General features: G+C 39.0%; 1 protein-coding gene across 1 annotated transcript in view; it reads left to right on the top strand.

Annotated features, from left to right (window-relative positions):
- The window catches only part of LOC131881389 (procathepsin L-like), a gene marked incomplete at its 5' end in the record, with an annotated part of 8,044 nt that overhangs the window by 929 nt on the left and 2,496 nt on the right, over positions 1–4,619 (top strand).

A 4,619-nucleotide genomic window follows, 5' to 3' on the forward strand; every position in this document is an offset into this window, starting at 1 on the left:
AACAAGTGTTACTCCGTTTTATTTGAACATCATCTGCCAATTTGCAGTTGCTGTCCTTCCTATGAATAACGCAATTCTCAAAAAAGACTGACAAAACATCTTTGTTCGGATCTATATTTATTGCAAATATACAAGCGTAAACAAATAAAACTCGAACTTCCTAATTCTAAACGTAAGTCTGTTGTCCCGTCCGATGAATTATCCCATTGGCTTTTCACTTGTTCTTCAAACGATTTTCTTTTGCTTATAAATGGGTCAACGTAAGTCAAGTATAATGAAAAACCTTACAAAAACGGAGTCCTGCCACAGGAAGAGCAAGGATGAAATTGGTGGAGAAAAACGTCTACAATGTTGTGCTTGCCGACTTGACTCCCCCTCGAACACTTGCACCCACCAAACCAAACAACCAAACATCAAAAGCAGATCAAAAAATGGCAGCGAAGGTTCTTAGCACGAGACATATCCTTTGTTCTATTCTCCTCTAGTCGACCTTTGTCAAAAGCGCCAAATTCACACCCACAAATGGTCACAAAACCTCATATCAAAAGTTTCACCTTCCGTTCAGTTTTAACCAAGTTTGCAAGCAAACCTCAAATTTGTAAGAGAAAAAACATTTAGACACATAGGACAAAAATTTCAAAAGAAGACGGAAAAACAAACGAAGAAGGACAAGAACACGCTCTTAAATGCCTTTCTTTATTAAGGTATTTTTCGCTGAACACCTTATTGTTGATCCAATCTAACACCATAAATATACCATCAACTCTTCTGAGAGACCTTAGAAACACTTTTAACATCCAAATGGATAAAAAGCGAGCTATATATTGCAAATTTATAGCATACCAGTGACTTTTCCTTATCTCCTTTTTTCATCAAATTGCGCTAAAGGTAAGTTTAGTAAAGGTGACGTTTGAAAACTAAGTCACCAAAACCTTGTGAAACTGTGCTTTTCCTCTTACCACTTCGTTGGTAATGGTGATTCCAAAAGTGTGGGCGCGTTATCAAAGGGCCGACCATAACTTGCGTCTTACAAATTATGCAAATTTGCAAATAAAAACTTTCATATCTCAGATTGTTTTGCATTTTTTTTGCATCTGCAAACTTTGCAATTTTACCATCAAAGTTTGACACTTTTCTGCAATTTATCATGGGATTTCAGCCATTTCAGCGCAAAAATACAAATGATTTGGAAAATTGCAAAATTCTTCAAAAGCTTGGGTAAATTTTAGGATTAAGAATAGTGAGAATTAAGGTTTCTTGATTTTTTTTCTACAAAACCTTTTGCATGAAAGTAAACATAGGTTGCAGGGATATTGTCAATCGCCTGCCAGATATTTATTACATCCATCCCTTCCATATAGCTCTGCCTCTTTTTTTTTATCAAATTGCCTTTTCTTTGAGATACACTATGTTGATGGTTGGGCCGCCTTTTCATTTTGTAACGTACTTCTTCTTTAAAATCAGAAACATCTCTGATAAAAGATAAATTGCTAAATACAAGAGGTTTTCAAACCAAATCAAAACAGAGGAAATGCTAGTCTTCCATCCCACACACAGATCGTGTTACTATTGCGGGATTGATTTTCTCCTTTTGGCACTTTGTCTTTTTATTCAAGTGCTTGACCAGCCAGTGATGGACGTTTTCTTGAGCTCTGTGGGTGCGGAGGCCAAGCTTTGCTTGGAACTCGCGGTCCAGGGAAAGGACTTGAGTTCAATAAACAAAGTGTACATCATTGAGATGTTTCAAGCTTGGATATCCAAGACCAAGTCCTTGGTCCTAACGGAAACTGAAGACACACTGACTCAAAATGACCCGACAAGTTCACCTTTGAACGCAATTTCCTTGAAAAAAGGGGTAGCAGAAACCCCTAATATCAATGACTCCAAATCAGATCAGATTTGTAAAACCCACCCTAATCAGCCATGCCCAAATGAAAAGCATGGATGCACCTATGACACAGGCCATATAATGACTAGACCTCACATAGCGCGAGGAAAAATGCGAACACTTGCCTTCATCAGCTGGTACATAAATTTTGGTGTACAGTGATTCATGCTTTTTCGTCGGCCAGCGTGGCCGGATTCTGAGTGAGTTTGTCACTGATTGCGTTCGTTGAAGACCCAGCGATTGTAGGTCATTAGTAGCGATCAAGCAGTCACCCTCCTCTTTTTTGGTGCACAGAGTTGTTGACACAAAATCCATTTTCCTCTGAAATGAGGTCAGGCCAACGCGACATCTAGTCGTTCTATGATCTGTGACTTGTGAGCACCTCAAATGGTGCTTTAAGATTTTGAAATTTGGATTAAAGAAATACAATAAGAGAGGATGCAGTAAAGGAGACGAAGGTTGTCCGTACTTTCACCCATACATACGTGTTCAATCTATGAAGACCGAAACATGTCTCAATCTCAAATGCAAAAACGTTCACGTCAAAGGAACGCAAAGAGAGCGTCCGAGACAAGAACGGAAAAACAAAGCTAACGCCCTTGATCAAAAGCAAACGATAGCACCGATGGTCCCTTCGTTTCCCTCTCCCCCTCCCCCAATCTATCATCCCCCACTCCATTTAGCACAATTCCCAAATACACAAATCCCAAATCCTACATATGCATATACGTACAGAAAAGGGATTTTTACGGCTCGAGGGGATGGTAGAATCTCTTATAAGCATGATACATAAAAAAATTCCGATTTATTAAACGGAGTTTATCTTAATGCGCAATGTCTTATATAAAAAAAGGTCATCCAAAGTAAAATTTGTGGAACAGTTGGCCTTAGATAAGTGTGTTAATTTTATCTCTGTCACGGAGACTTGGTTGCGGGACGGGGTACTAGACGAAGAATTGGCCATAAAGGGATTAAATTTGTTTCGTTGCGATAGGGAGAGGCCTCAAAATACTATCTTCCCTCATGGCGGAGTATGCCTGTACATAAAAAATGATTGTATAGCCACCCTAACTAACTTCTCGAATGAAGAGGTAGAAATATTATTTGTGCATGCACTAACCTGGGACCTAACGTTTATCACGGTTTATAGACCACCTTCAAGCTCCAAAATTCGTTTCACACCGGGCTTGCATTTATCCAGAGAGAATTGGCAAAGGCCACATGCTCCCGTCACCTGATAATGGGGGATTTACCGTATTTTCCCAACAACCACCGTCGAGTGGCGTCCGAGCCCCATGAGCTACATTCTCTTGCCAAAGGACTCTTCAGTATCTTTCCCACTACTAGAAGAGTTCATGATCCAGGAAAATCTCTTGCAACATGTCGAAAAAGCCGCGCGATTGGAAGGTATCCTGGACTTCGTTTGTAAAAACGACCCAGACATAGTGGCAGACATTCAAGTAACGTAAAGTCATCTCTCTGATCACAATATTCTTGAAATGCAGTCCACCAAAGACAACGCTAAAACTTCCGCACGGACCAAAGCAGCTAAAATCTTAACATGTTTCCATGGGGCATGGGTAAACGGTCAGGAGATGGGTGGTTAATTTTTGATAACTTTTGAAAAATTTGAAAACAAGGTCAATCATAAGTATATCATGCAATGAAACGTATTTCAGTAACATAACGTTTCACTCTGATTTGTCAATTTACCGCTGCTGTCTTTTTATTATGCAATTTTAAAGATGTGCAAGATGCTGGTTCAGCCAATCAGTCGTGAAGCCAAGTGGCAACAATGATAAGTCAAAAACCTTCTCCCGAGTGATAATGGATTCAAATTTTGGTGCAAGCAGCTATTGTGATAGTTATAGGGCAATAGTTACAAAATTACAAGCTAAGAAATTGCAGTAATTCGTTACTTTTTTCGAAAAAGGAACTATGGACTTGTCAAACTCCGGCTTGCTCAAGAATTTCGCAATGAATGCTATAGACTCTGCCTTCACAACTAATAGAGGTTTCGTGAGTCGTTAGTCATCAAACTGGGAAATTCTTGGGCAACCCAAAGTTTGACAAGTCAATAGTTTCATTAGATTTTGAAATGGTGTAATTGTCATGAGGCAAAAATTACTCGTTACTCATTCCTTTTTTTTCACTCTCCAGAGTGGCATTTAATTTTCCATTCCTCTCTTGGCAAATAGGGAAACTTGAAGCTATTAGACAATCGGGTACTCATGACTTTAGCTGTCTACCACCAAATTTATTTAGCTTGTGCAGTGAGTGAGAGACCAGAAATAAGAGTACTGATAAAGAAGAAGTAGTGTCTCTGAGCTATTTAACAGAAAACCATAATCATGCTCTTCTTTCTCTTTCATTTTTGTTGACCTTTTAAGTCTTATTTTCCTTATCATAGGAGTACAAAAGCCTTTCTTTTTTGTTCCTCTCTCCTATTTTCTTGAATATAAACACCATTTTTTTTTTAAATCAAAATTAGAGGTTCCCAAAAAAACTCGTGTTCGATAAAAATTCCAATCTGTTTAAAATTTAAACCAAAAATCATTCCTGTTTTGGAGCCCGCTGAGAACAGACGCATTTAGTTTGCTCTCGTTCTTATCTCCCAGGAATTTCGAACCAAGGTGTGACTTCCTCTGTTGCTCCTTGGTTGCTGTGCACGTGTAGTGTTCGTGGTGTTTGTGTGTGGGTGAATGAATGGGAATTGCCATTCATTCACTCA

The sequence above is a fragment of the Tigriopus californicus genome, chromosome 5 (assembly GCF_007210705.1).
Source record: "Tigriopus californicus strain San Diego chromosome 5, Tcal_SD_v2.1, whole genome shotgun sequence".
Taxonomy (NCBI): domain Eukaryota; kingdom Metazoa; phylum Arthropoda; class Copepoda; order Harpacticoida; family Harpacticidae; genus Tigriopus; species Tigriopus californicus.